The sequence below is a fragment of the Amphibalanus amphitrite genome, unplaced genomic scaffold, assembly GCF_019059575.1.
Source record: "Amphibalanus amphitrite isolate SeventyFive unplaced genomic scaffold, NRLGWU_Aamphi_draft 000950F_arrow, whole genome shotgun sequence".
In the NCBI taxonomy this organism is placed as follows: domain Eukaryota; kingdom Metazoa; phylum Arthropoda; class Thecostraca; order Balanomorpha; family Balanidae; genus Amphibalanus; species Amphibalanus amphitrite.
Window position 1 is genome coordinate 4,610 of NW_024882444.1, and position 15,111 is coordinate 19,720.

A 15,111-nucleotide genomic window follows, 5' to 3' on the forward strand; every position below is an offset into this window, starting at 1 on the left:
GTCTTACCTCCCACCTATCATGGACCATGTTATTTGACGATGTGCAGATGTCAGGGTCAGGGTCAAGGTCAAGCTAGGTCATCTAAAACTATTGCATTTTGAGCTTGCTGAATTTACTTTTCGTGAAGCTTTTTGACTGCATTTTTGGTAAAAGCTTCTCAGATTATGATCTCATGTAATAGGGACACACAAACCAATCGTTGCACACATCAGTATAGGTACAAACAGACACACAGAGACATGCAAACATATCATTGACCTTGATATAGCTTGACTTGAAATGACCACAGCCAGCAAAAACATAGTCGGATAGTGTGACAAAGAGCTGTTGTAGCTGACTTGGCACCACAAACGGCAGCGCCATCGGTACCTATACGATGGGCACCGCACGTGATATTCCAACGGTGGCCCCAAACAGCAGCATTTTTAGTTTGACCTAACCTGGAAGGTCAATGATTGACCTAATGAGGTAAAATTTGGTACCGTTAGATTCGTCTCTTCCCAAAGAATCTGTTGGTCTTTGCCGCGAAGCTCTATCTCCAGCAGGAACGAAATGGCGCGGGGTGTGGTGGTATCCATCCCCCTCCCCCATGTGCGTTCTAGGATGGAAAAATGGCATGTGCGGGCGAGTGTTAAGAGTGTTAAGAACAACGTTCATTGAAGAGAGGCGCCTTTCAATTTTCTCCCACTGGCTTAATGGAGATTTCTCAAGACTAACCTAACCTTAACTCAGCACTATCAAAATACCGAGATATGCATTTTAATTACTGTTGTCCTCATCGATTACTGAAAGTTTTAAAAGCGATATAATCAACATGTGAACCGGCCATTTCTGCTCAGCAGCATGGATTTATGCCCGGCCGGTCGTGTGCTACAAACCTATGTAGCATGTTACACGCAGCCTGGACCAACATCTCTGCAGGATCTCAGACAGATGTCATTCATACAGACTACAGTTCGGCCTTAAAAAGCGTTAACCACAGTTTACTCCTTCATAAACTATGAAGGATGTTCGTACCAGGTTTCAGATAAAGCTCTTGATTGGATTCGCTCATATCTGTCTGAGAGAGAGCAGAGAGTGGTGGTCCAGGGCAAGTGTTCCCAGTGGGTGGCTGTGAGATCTGGCACACCGGAGGGCGGATTGATCTCACCGCTGCTCTTCGCGTGCTTTGTGAACGATCTGCCTGGTGTTATCGAAGCAGAAACTCTGATGTTCGCTGATGATGTGAAGGTGTACGGGAGAGTCGATAATGAGACAGATGTCAATTTCATCCAAGCCCAGCTGGACAGCCTGTGCGAGTGGTCAGACAGGTGGAAGCTGGAGCTGAATCCAAGCAAATGCAAAGTCCTGACCCTGACCCTAAGGCGTAAACCAGTGTTGGGAGTTTACACGATAGGAGGCGTATCGTTGGAGCGTGTTAAAGTTATGCGAGATCTGGGCGTTCTTCTGGACCAAAGGCTTACGTTTGGAGATCATGTTTAGTACACCGTACGCAAAGCTAACAGAGCATTGGGTCTACTTATGCGGACATTTGCGACAGGAAAACGTGGACGCTCGCTTGAAATGTCGAAACACAGAGCCATTTTATCAAGGTACTATGCCAACGTCCGCTCAATACTGGAGTAGGTACTGCAGTGTAGTGTGGAGTGGAGCGGCGCGGACACACATGCAGCGGATAAAACGTGTGCAGGAGAAGTTTCTGGTTTGGCTCTGTGCCCGCTGCCATCAACGTGGGGTGTCGTTTGTTTACCGTGACCTCACTGAACACTTTAAGGTGAACATCCTAGCCGCCCGACACGAGCAGCACATTATGTTTCTCCGAAACATTTATCGAAACAAAATATGTTCGTCATTTCTTCCGGAAAAGTTTCCCATACACGTGCCGCCCCGGACACTGCGTACACAGTCTCTGTTCGCTGTATCGTTTGCAAGGGTAAACACTGTTCGCTCATGTTCATTCAACCGCATGCCGAATGTATGCAACGCATTCTTGGAGGCGAACAGGGACGTGGACGTCTGGGAGAGTAGCTTGGCAGAGTTCAGGTCAAGAGTGAAACGGTATGTGAGAGAGAGAGGGAGAGAGAGAGAGAGAGAGAGAGAGAGAGAGAGAGAGAGAGAGAGAGAGAGAGAGAGAGAGAGAGAGAGAGAGAGAGAGAGAGAAGAGAGAAGAGAGAAGAGAGAAGAGAGAAGAGAGAAGAGAGAAGAGAGAAGAGAGAAGAGAGAAGAGGAGAGAGGAGAGAGGAGAGAGGAGAGAGAGAGAGGAGAGAGGAGAGAAGAGAGAAGAGAGAAGAGAGAAGAGAAGAGAGAACTAGAGAACTAGAGAAGAGAGAAGAGAGAGAGAGAGAAGAGAGACAGAGAGAGACAGAGATAGGTGGGTGTAACTGATCGGTTGTTGTTGGAAACAAATGTTTCTACCCGTTGGTATACGGCACTTACTGATAACTTCAGATAATGGTTCAAGTATTTCCTTAACATTTTTCTTTCCTCGAAAAAGCAGGCTATCGTAATTCAAACAGTTTGGTCGTCGGTCAGGATTCAGGTCAGAAGCGTCAAGGATACGTCCTGCCAGGCCCACACCAAGGTGAATAGTAGAATAGGTAGTACAGCTGAAAACGAAATATTAAATGCAATATTTATGTGAACGAAACTCATCAACAGGTGACAACCAAAGTGGGGCGCTTTACAACACCTGTAATGTAAAACACCCCGTTTGCAGAGGTCTTGCAAAAGCTCATTCTTGCCGGAATGCAACATCCAAGGGCCATGCCTATTATTTTGTTCAATAGTCGAAGATAAGACCTAAACAAAATGCTTAATGACGCACTGTGAAATACCTATATTAGCGGTGACATGTACCATTTTTCCTTAAAGGGACTATCCCACCTTTAACATGGGGTTTGAGTTGAGATAGCCAAGTTTGCGGCGAGGTTCAGAAACCACTATCTATCTAGGTTGCAACCCCCGCGGCCTCTTGGTGTTGAAGAAATTCGTTCCCTTCATTTGAAAATGGGCCTTGTATAAGGCCCTATCTTCAACATGGAGCGACCGTTAGTGTGACGTCACCTCGTTTAGTCATTCTGATTTAAATGGGTTTGTTCGTTGAAAAATCGCTTAAAACTTGGTCTGAACTTTGTTGTGGTGCCTACAGAGTAAAAAGAATCAGCTTTATGACAGTAATGTGGCCTGGGGAAGGAGGTAATTTTGGGCTGTGACGTCACATATTTGAAAGTTTGTGTTTGGAATATGGGAAGCCTAAGATGTTTAATGAAAAATAAATGCCAGAACCGTGTTCCTGGTCATCCAATCTATAAAGTCGGGCACAATTTAACTGCTTTTAACAACATTTTAGAAGGTGGGATAGTCCCTTTAAGGGGGCATTTTGGACAGTTCTCCCCTAACTAGGCACAAGAAGGTTAGCCGACCAATGGTAGGCCCACTGAAAGATGATTGTGGTCAGCTGACAGACCAACCTCAACTAATGACTGAAATCTTTGCAACAGCTTTTGCATCTGTTTACACCAGAAATGTCCCAGATAACCCTCACCCCCACCAATTATTTGATGGGTCCCTTGGGCACAGTCGTATAAGCCCCAAGGATGTCTATGAAGCTATAGACCAACTTGATGGAAATTCGGCCATGGGCCCTGATGGCATACATCCATTACTACTGAAACAGTGCCGCAATGTATTAGCATACCCTTTGTGTCTAATTTTCAACAGATCAATGCAGGAGGGTAAGGTGCCCATTAGCTGGAAGTCATCATCTGTGATTCCAATTTTTAAGAAAGGTATGAGATATGACCCTCTTAATTATAGACCGATGAGCCTAACATCAACATGCTGTAAGACAATGGAGCGAATTGTATGTGCTCGCCTGAGACATTATCTTGAAAGTAATGAACTACTATCTCCATATCAGTTTGGCTTCAGATCAGGGAGATCAACTATGGAACAACTTCTGCTGTTTTACAACTCAGTTTCTCTAAACACAGATAGAGGGCTTGTAACTGATGTGATGCTCTTTGACTTTAGTAAAGCCTTTGATGTTGTGAGCCATGAATTGCTACTAACAGACTTCAGCTTGATTGGTGTTAATGGATGTATGCTACAATGGATATCGTCGTTCCTTACTGATAGAACCATGAGAGCCTGTGTGAGAGGTCTTTTCAGCCAATCTAAACATGTATCTAGTGGTGTACCGCAGGGCTCTGTGATTGGTCCTCTTTTGTTTTTGATTTATATTAATAACATAGCATCCCAATTGCACAGCACATATGCAATATTTGCAGATGACCTTAAGATGTTTGTTTGCACTAACTATGATACTGACAATGATCAATCTCAAAATCACATGAGGAGAGCCCAAAATGACATTGATACATTACACTCCACTGCAGCTTCCTGGGGCCTTCATATGAATCCAAAGAAGTGTGCGGTGCTCCGCTTCTCCAAACGAAGAGCTGACCTTGCTGTGCCTAAATATTTCCTTGATGGAGTGCCCATCCAGTGAAGTCTGCGACCTCCCATGTTGACCTCGGTGTAACCATCGATGTAGACCTGAAGTTCCATGAGCAATGAGCATGTCTAATCCACTGTCCACAAGGCTGGTGGGCTGGCTCACAGTCTTTTGAAATCCAGTCTGTAGATCCTCTGAATTCATGCTTTTCCTTCTCACCACTCATATTCGTCCAATAACCCTCGCCCGCACATGCCATTTTCCCATCCTAGAACGCACATGGGGGGGGGGGTGCCACCCCCCGCGCCATTTCGTTCCTGTTGGAGATAGAGCTTAGCGGTAAAGACCAAAAAGATTCTTTGGGAAGAGACGAATCCAATGATACCCAGTTTTACCTTCTCAGGTCAGTCATTGACCTTCCAGGTCAGGTCAAACTAAAAAATGTTGCTGTTTTGGGTCACCGTTGGATATCAAGTGCGCTGCTTATCAAATACCGATGACGATGCTGTTTTCTGGTGCCAAGCCAGCTAGAACCTCTTTGTCACACTACCCGACCAGAATTTTGCTGCTGAGGTCATTTCAGGTCAAGTAAGGTCAAGGTCAATTATATGTGTATGTATGTCTGTGTGTGTCTGTGTGTATACTGATGTGTGCACCGATTGTTTTTTGGGTCCATATTACATGAAATCATGATCTGAGAAGCTTCTATGAAAAATGCAGTCAAAAAACTTCACAAAAAGTATCTTAGATGACCTAGGTTGACCTTGACCCTGACCTTGACCCCTGTACATCGTCGAACATGTTCCATGATAGGTGGGAGGTAAGACTGGCAAAAAAGGCCAAAATCAGGGTGTCAAAAGCTCACAAGGCCCATGGCAAACACAAGATGTTGAGAATTGGCCATTTGGGTCATGACATGACCTGAAAAACAAGGTCATATCTCCGAAACCAAAAATCACAGAAACTTGAAATTTTCAGTGGACATCAAGAAAGGATAGAGGAGCAGCTATACGAAAAATCAGGCTTCTAGCTCTAAAAATGTTGAGTGCAGAGCAGAAAGACTACCTGGGGGGGGTGGCACCCCCCCCCCCCCATGTGCGGGCGAGGGATAATTGAATATTGTTCATGCGTGTGGTCCACTGGATATTCTAAAGACTTGCATCTGCTAGAAAATGTACAAAGAAAATGGACGAAACACATCTCCGGGTTGTGTAACCTAAGTTACTGTGATCGTCTAAAACACTTGACTTGTACTCAGTTCAGGGTAGACTATTAAGAGCTGACCTCATCCAGTGCTGGAAGGTCTTCCATGGACACTCTTGTATATCGCCTAAAGACCTGTTTGACCTGGCCCCCTAAGGTCAAACCAAGGACACTGCTTTAAGATTCTCCTGTCACATAGTCGCACTGATGTTAGAAAGCGTTTCTTCTCTGTTCGATGTGTACCTACATCATACATGGAATTCATTGCCTGAGGAAGCAGTATGTACCCCTAACTTGAAAACCTTTAAACAATTGTTACACACCCACCTTCAGGACTCTCTGTATGCATGCACTTAGTTTAGATTAGGTTAGGTCATTGTCGATATTCTCATTGCAAGTCTCTAGTTTACTGATTTTGTTGCCAACTATCACATTGGAAGACGCTCTATTACAGTTGTAGTGTGTACTCTGATGGTCTTATTGGCAGTTGTGTACCCAGAGAACTGGCGCGTCTCAGAATCCTGGGTTCCTTATCCCATCCCGGACCATCCCCAATCAAATCCTAAGAAGACTAAGGGAACCCTACCAGGTAAGAATACCAGGTAAAAAAAACTTCTTCCTTAACCACAGGGTCCTGTTTCACCGGTGATAGCAGCATGCTTCTATCACACGTGTCAAATTGGGTTTCCATGGAAACATCAATTAACCATGGCGTCGTCAAACTGTGCGATGTCATCAAATATTGCTGCTAACATCTTCACGGCTGTGCGATCAAATCAAACGCATTCAACAACACTGCAACTCTGTTCCAAACGTAGCTATGAAAAAGCTCACGGATTACACGAAACGTCATTACCGTGGCGTCGCCACATTACGTCAGCTCGCGCAATTTGAGAGTAGTGTGCTGCTATCACCGGTGAAACAGGGCCCCAGTATTCAAAAATTGTGGGTCAGTTTAGGTAAGACTTTTTTTTCAATATTTTCGTGACATGTATGATATCTGGATTTAGGATGTCAAAAATGGAGAAATGTGAAATGTGTAAAATATAATTTACCTTTGAAAAGTGGGTTGGTCCTATAGTGAATACTGAATACGTATTAAACCCTGTCCTTGTAATTATTAATTGAGGAAACAATTTTAATGTCAAGAAGGGTATAAGGCATTTCTCACCTACCCTGGGTGTTGAAAAAGTACTTGAAAATCACACCCGCCGATTAAATAATTGTCGACGCCGAAACTCACACACTTATGCTGTTATGCCCAAGTTATACCAATACACTAACTGATCTAACTCTCATGAGCAGGCGCAAGGCCCTAATTGGGCCCTAAATACCCTGCTAAATACCAAGGGCAGGTGGTGGACCCACGTGTTCAAGGTATATAAAAACACTGCACGTGTTTTCAGGGGCGCTGTTCGGCGGCCGGCTAGCGCGCTAGCCCGTGCACACATACGTGCACGTTGCCCCGGCAACGGGCTATTGACCAATGAGAAGCGCGCTACAGGGGGCACAGAGCCCTGATCGGCGGCCGGCTAGTACTCTTGCCCGCGCTCACATACGTGCACGTTACCCCGGCAACGGGCTATTGACCAATGAGAAGCGAGAAAAGTGTTACGTCACTGCGATTTTTCATATACCTGTGCCCCCCGGACGTGACGTAGTGTGCTCGCGCGCGTGCAGGGTCTCTGCGATCGAAAAAGAGCGCTAGCAGCGCGCCACTCAACGCCGCAATTGTCAAAAGCGGCGTGTTAGTATGCATTATTATGAATGATGTGTGTAGAAGTGAGTTTTTATGTTGTTAATTTGGAGGAAATATTTGGAATAAATTAAGTTATTTTTATTTCTGTTGGTTGGAGTTTTTATTCAAAAGATTTCGGTCTATACCATTGATATTTACTGAAAATACCTTCGCTTGAATAAATTGCAGATATTTGGCAACTGAAGTGTTAGGTAGGCCTAAATGATATGTAAAAAGGTAAGAGACACCCTGATTATCATTTGAGAAACGAAAATATATGAATTTCCCTTATAAGACTCGCTCAATATGCTACTCCGCGGTTTATGCCCCGAGGGTGTCCGAGGGTTCCCGTTAGTTTGTCGTTGGCGCTCGGCTCGCGCGCGAGCCGACGTCACCGCCTGTGACGTCGGCTCGCGAAATACGTCATACCCTGCACACAAAATAGCCGGCTGCCGAACAGCGCTCAGGATTCCATAGCCCTGATCGGCGGCCGGCTAGTACTCTTGCCCGCGCTCACATACGTGCACGTTACCCCGGCAACGGGCTATTGACCAATGAGAAGCGAGGAAAGTGTTACGTCACTGCGATTTTTCATATAACTGTGCCCCCGGACGTGACGTAGTGTGCTCGCGCGCGTGCAGGCAGGGAGACACCGGTTGGTCACGTGACTCGGAAACAAAAATCAGCTGATAGAGTGGCGGAATTGTCGTAATCAAACACGAATAATTCCGGAAGATAGAGCAGCAGTATAGGAGTTTCTTCACAACAGGCAAACATTGCAATGTTTTAACATTCTATGATCAAGAAACGTTCATAAATCATATATTTCTTCGATGATTACTGCCGCAACCGACACGCACATATCGTAGCCAGCGCATAAAGCTGTGCTTTGCGATATTAAATGTAAAGAAAAGCATTCTATATCTTGTTTCAGCCTTCTATTTACGCTTTTATAATTACGACAGCGACACCATACGGCCTATCGACGCTATGCAACTCCATGGAGTGTCCGGTCGCACTCTGCCGAGTGTGCCGAGATCAGAGGCGGACCATCCGGGGCACGTCCAGCTGCACTGCCCAGTGTCCAGCTGCACTGCCCGGTCGCTGGGAGGGCGACACCTAGCGCCGCTCTGGCCGCTCGCTTCCACGCACAACTTAGCTACCTGGCTAGTGGCTACGCTTGTGGGAGGGGAAGGAGGAAACCAACAACAGTCTGATGAGCCAATGGAGTCAGCGAGCCGCGCCAATCAGAGCCCTTCCGCGCGCAGACGGGAGCTAGAGCTATTCATCTCCTTTCCTGTTTTCGCTGGTCCGCCAGTCACCGGCATCGTTCCGTGCTCTCCATCGTCGCGATTCGGCTGTGTTGTCCTGTGTGCGTCAGCAACAACAGAGAGCGAGAGAGAGAAAGAGAGAGAGAGAGAGAGAGAGAGTGAGAGAGAGAGAGAGAGAGAGAGAGAGAGAGAGAGAGAGAGAGAGAGAGAGAGAGAGAGAGAGAGTCTCGGATCACGCCAGGCAGCCACATGGGTATCTATTGTTTATTTACTTTCCAGTGATCGCAAGCGTTTAGTTGTTTGGAACCGGGTGTGATCAGTATTTGACGCATTTCTGTGATCTGTATGATATAACTGAAAAAATAGTGAAATATATCCACTTTAATTCACATACCGCTTTTGATTCATGGTACGGCTGCTTGATTTTGCCACAGCGTACATAGTACATACCTACACAGCCGATCTCGGCATGTTTCTGTTCCAGAACAGCAGCTGCAGTGGACACCAAAAATGCATTCATGTTCTGACAACTTATTCCAAAGATACACATATTTTACGACGAACGTTCCAGAGAAAGTATTTTCTCGCTCACAGATGCTCAGCAAGAAGCGCGCGATTGATTGCAACTAGCACGCTCACGATTTCTAATATAGAGCTGGCCAAAACCTGCCCCTTACATCCAAATATAATAATCTTAATTCCAGTCTCTGTCCTATTTATTATTTATAAGCGCATCGAGAGTGAATGATACCACGGCATAGCCGTCATATTACATAGCACAAATTGCAAGACGACGTCGAGATCCGTATCGGCGTATCATTCACAGATCCGGGTGTCTCGCCTCCACTCTCAATCAACCCTGACACACCATCAACCGAACCACGTCGGCTCCAATCATCTTGAGTTCCGTACTGAAATCTGATGGCCGGCCCGTCAGTTGATCATATCTGTCTGCGCGCACTACACCCGAGCTCAGCCTTAAGTGCACTGTGCGGCCTTCTCCAGATGACGCCTCTGAGCATGGCGCTTATCCTGCACCTGGATGTTTAGAGCCTCTTGTTCGTGTACGGCCATTAGCATTTCAGGAGTCTGATGTTCTCGGCGGAGGCGGCGCTGGTCACCGCGGAGCCGTCAGACGACACCGTCAGCTCGAGCGCCCGCGACTAATGACCTGCAAAACAGCGAGTCGCGGCACGTCACGCCGAGTGACGACCGTCACGTTTCAGTCACGAAGGCCGTTATAGAACAGTCACGGCGACCGTCATATAGCAGTCACGGCTGCCGTCACAGGTCACGACGGTCGCGTAAAATGCCACTACCAGCCACGGCGACCACGAATCATACCTCATAACGTTCCCTGTCGCACACTCATCCATAATAACAGTACATTCGCCTGTATACACATTACACATTTCTCACTCACTCGAAGCTCAAGCCTGAGACCATCAAGCGTCACGACACTTGCAACGGCACCTGCATTAGCAGACATCCCATCCCGGCAACACATAAAGTTCCCCCAAGCAACCCACCTATGGTCACTGACCTAGTAACGAAGCAGGACACAGCTGACCTGTGGATGCGTTGATTGACACAATTACTGACCTGGACATAATGTGATCGTTTCTGATCAATGTCGATACGCGCGCCGGCGTATCGACGCCGTCGGCGAGCGGGACGCGGTCGGCTGGCAGGGCGTCGTCGGCGGGCGGGCCGGCGTCGATCGGCGTAGGTCGGCGAGCCTCGTTCGGCTACAGGATCACCTTCGGCCGGCGAGCGACCGTCGGTCGTCGGGCCACCATCGGCGGGCAGAACGCCGTTGGCTGGCGGAAGCCCGTTGGCTGGCGGAACGCCGCCGGCTGGCGGGGAGCTGTCGGTGAGCAGGCCATCGTTGGCAGTACCATCGTGGTCGCGTGGCGCTCTGAAACACAGTAAAGAGTTAATGACTCATTAGGGACCATATTATTTTCAAGTCCTATGCTGAATATCCCTAAGGTAATCTATTTAACTCACCAAGAAATATTCAGAGCATTCACTGGAGTCTGGAAGCATAGTCATGCAAGTAGGCCTTTAACTGCAATGCTATATTTTTTTCCTTATGACACAATATGCCATGCCATTCAAACAGCCCATTATGGTCAAACAGCAGACTGAGTGGAGCATAAAGCAATTAATCTGGTTGTAACTTGTAACACCGAAGGATTGTACAGTGAAGGATAGGTGGTGCCTGACGGCCTTCAATGACAGGTTCAGGCTCTGGAGCTGGTCCTGGATCTGACTCAGCTGACTGCCTGAGAATGGAGGGCAGAGGACGCAGGTCGGGTTATATTGGCAGATGTTGAACAGTGATTGGTCACAACCATTTACCTATAAATTGATAAATTCACATATTGATGGGAAATGCATGTATGGGACCACGCCTCCATCAGACGGCCAAGGAGGTCGCCCCTGGGCCCGCCTCGGCTCTCGGACCACAGCGACAACCGGCCCCGATCAACCTGTGGTCGACCGGTGACCGGTCACAGTCATCACGCCACTCACCGTGGACGGGGGGACGCCATTATCACCTATCAGGGGCCAGGTAACACAATTGGCATTATATCACTGCCCTACAGAGTCGGTGGGATGCACAACTGACCTGGAGATGACGTGATTGTTTCTGGACAATGTCTGTATGCGCGCCTCGTAGCTGGTGATAACACGCTGCCATTTCTGCTGGGTGACGTCAGGCCCACAGCTGGATCGAACCGCGCTGTCTCCAGAACCACCGCCAGATACAACCTGGTGGATGGGATGATAACTCAAGAACCACACAACGCTCGAGCTCCCCCCCCCACCAAAGGCACCCAGGAGCACATGAACACCAATGCACAATCACCTGCACAACACAGCACATGCTCAAGGATGCCTGGTGCATGGTGGGGTTTGTAGATCTACACAGCAATTCACGCTTAGCATGGGCTCTGGCTCAATTCTTCCACATTTATGCAGGGCATACTGGTACACTGGAGGGTACACATTTCCAGATTGGTTGATATAGAATGATGCGGATTAGTCAAACTAAGCGATGCATTTTGCTTGCCTTTTTGCCAAGTATTGTAGTCTGTTTCATACTCACGTCTTCGTATCCGCGTCAGCATGACACTGCTTTGCTTCGCATACTCCATGCAGAATCGGCAAATGAACCTCGATAGCTTTGAAGAATATAAAAAATGTGCAGCATCCATTTGGGCACACACCTGCTTTCTTGAATGCAAATCAAGGCTACGAACGAGCCAGGACTTGAGGCAAACTTTGCCCTGCCGTGTTGCCCATAACTGTGGCATGAAAAAAACACTGTTTCCTGGTGGCATTGTGATTGCAAATTTCCAACCCCTGCAAAGATCTCAAAAGAGCACAAGAAAAAGGAAATTTCAAAAACGCCAACACCCCATACAATCTCTACACAACTCTTTTATGTTATGCGCTTCACAACTTCTACCATCAACAAGCTGCACAATTTTAAATTGAATTTTAACCGAATTCCAATGTGCCTAATCGGCCTAATCCAAGCCTAATCAAAACAAATTAAAAAATCAGGGATGTTCTCCGTCAGCAACGAACACGCCGTTAAACCAATCAAATGAGAGCGCTGGCGTTCGCTAGCGATAACAGTACAGTAAACTGTGCGCAGCTGCAGGTGATAATTATGGTCTGCAGTTTTTAACATCGAATTTCGTACTGAGCCCCAATTTATTTTGTATAACACCTTACACCAGCAGATAGAAAATTTAATTTTGTATATTATTGTACTATAAATGGATGCCGACTCGGTTTTATTTTTAGTAATATTCCATTGATTGTTACAGTGTGACTTTTGGCAGCAAGGAAGCTCTCACATTCTAGACCAAAAAAATATATCTTATGACACAGAAAATGCAAAAAAACATGCTTATCTGGAAAGAAAATTTAATTTTTATTATGATGTACACCTTTTATGAGCCCATCTGCGGTAGGTTTACCAACAATGAATGTTTTTGTTCAAGACTGTTTGGTACCCAAAACTTTAAATTTCAACTTTGGAGGGAAAATTGACAATGAGCCCCAATTAGCTGAGCTTTAATACTTTTATATGTTATAGTCTGTGCATTTTTGCACATTTTGGTGGTTTATTTAGATGCCGACTCGGTCTTGTTTTTAAACAATATTAAATTTAGTGGAACAGGGTGACAAAGAACACCAATGGTGGTGATGTATTCAACATGGATTAATTCTACTTTTGAGCATTAGTAAATGCAAAACACACATAAAATATGAAAGACAATTCAATTTTGATATTGCCTGCTACTGATTTGAAACCCACACCACGGTATTATTCGAGAATTCGTGGTATAACTTTGGCAGGTCCGGCGGGATGACAACTTTGGGAGCATGGTGGTTTCGAAATTCAAAGAAGCAATATTAGGCTATGATAATAGTTTTTCACTATTAGTTTTTATTTTTAAGGATGAAAACACATTTTCGTTACTAAAGAAACCCTACAACCTAAGATTGATTATTTTCGAAACGGCGTGGCCGGCTTCAAAATTATCTTCGCAAATACTTTACAGATATACACCAGTCCTGCCCTGAATACATTTCTGGATAATATATATGTAAATAATAAAACATATAAAAATATGAGGCCTAGTTCCCTTTTTGGAATGAAAAGGCCAGCTGAAAATAGTGGTCAAAATACCTTAGTGTTGTGGCGGCGAACCGGTTTTACCTAGTTCTCTATGCTCGGGGTTACATGAGCAGAGTTAATACGCATTACAAACGGACTACAATGGTGAGCGAATAGGAAAATCCGTTCCTGATACGCATTTACTTGCTCATGTAACCCCGGTATATATACCGTGCGTGCAGGGTCTCTGCGATCGAAAAAGAGCGCTAGCAGCGCGCCACTCGACGCCGCAATCGTCAAAAGCGGCGTGTTAGTATGCTTTATTATGAATGGCATGTGTAAAAGTGAGTTTTTATGTTGTTTATTTGGAGGAAATTGTTGGAATAAAATAAGTTATTTTTATTTCTGTTGGTTGGAGTTTTTATTCAAAAGATTTCAGTCTATAGCATTGATATTTACTGAAAATACCTTCGTTTGAATAAATTGCAGATATTTGGCAACTGAAGTGTTAGGTAAGCCTAAATCATACGTAAAAAGGTAAGAGACACCCTGATTATCATTTTAGAGACGGAAATATATGAATTTCCCTTATAAGACTCGCTCAATATGCTACTCCGCGGTTTATGCCCCGAGGGTGTCCGAGGGTTCCCGTTAGTTAGTCGTTGGCGTCGGCTCGCGCGCGAGCCGACGTCATCGCCCGTGACGTCGGCTCGCGGAATGCGTCATACCCTGCACACAAAATAGCGGGTGGGACTAAATGCTTACTTCGAAATCTAAGCTACGTTGCGGCATTGGCGGTTATGTGTGGCGTGTATGCCGCATGATTAGTAAGAGGCGACCACTAAATTAAAGACTCAAACGCTCCGACCGGTTCTCAATGAATAACACTGCATACCAAAAATGCCAACCGCTCTCGTCATAAGATATTCAGCTTTAAATAACTAGGTTATCTACATCATCATTTTGAACCAAATTAATACTTTCAACTTCACTCACTCATTCCTTCCTTTGTTGTCTCCAAACAGTCGTTCGATTGTCTGGAAATCGTATGCTAAATCCCGTACCTGTATGCGACTGGTGCATATAAAGGCCGATAAAAGAATTTGAATAGGCTCTGGCATGCGATTTCCTGGCTACCCAAAAAAGTCTGTTTCAGTCTTGCTATCAAAACATGACCTCGCCCGCACAGGGGGGGGGGGTGATGCAACCCCCCTAAGGTTTTTCGCGAATAACTCGCTTAAAAAGCGGCTGATCGCGACGAAACTTTCAGTACCCTCGCATTGATCAATTTAACACCCATCCTGAAAATTTCATGACCCTGACCCAAATGACCTTTGACCTGTGACCTACTTTTCGAGACCATGTTTGGCCGGAACCGCGATTCAGCGTATGTCGGCTCGCATTAGCAGCGCGTTTGCAGTCTTTTCGTGGTTTCAAGCGTTCAAACATGTGATATGATGTTGCCCCCATGCATTAGGGTGGGTGTCAAGGTCACCTGAAGGTCAGGTCAGGTCATTGACCTTTGGTGACCTCGGTTCACTTTTTCGAGTTTGACATGTTTCTAGGTCAGTTTTTTCGAGCTGAATTCGAATTAAGCAACCACATGAACGTTTACAAAGTAGTTTTGGTGCCTTCGTAACATGTTACGAGGCTGTCAGAGGCGGTTGACACCTACTACAAATACCTGGCAGGACCTCTACTGGTTGACCTGACCTGACCTAACCCGACCTGGCCTAAATGAATGAAGACATCATCTGTGATCAAAACTAGCATGATATTCGTGATCAGCACCCCGAAAAA

General features: G+C 45.9%; 1 long non-coding RNA gene across 2 annotated transcripts; it reads right to left on the reverse strand.

Annotated features, from left to right (window-relative positions):
* Positions 1 to 8,919: 8,919 nt before the first annotated feature.
* On the reverse strand, positions 8,920 to 12,447 carry LOC122368478. Of its 2 annotated transcripts, none has more exons than XR_006254246.1 (4): positions 11,785 to 12,447; positions 11,305 to 11,447; positions 10,272 to 10,587; positions 8,920 to 9,840 (listed from the first exon to the last, which is right to left on the reverse strand). It is a non-coding gene; the product is annotated as an uncharacterized LOC122368478 (long non-coding RNA). The 2 variants fall into 2 exon arrangements; XR_006254247.1 differs by having other exon boundaries at positions 10,272 to 10,957.
* Between the last annotated feature and the right edge of the window lie 2,664 nt (positions 12,448 to 15,111).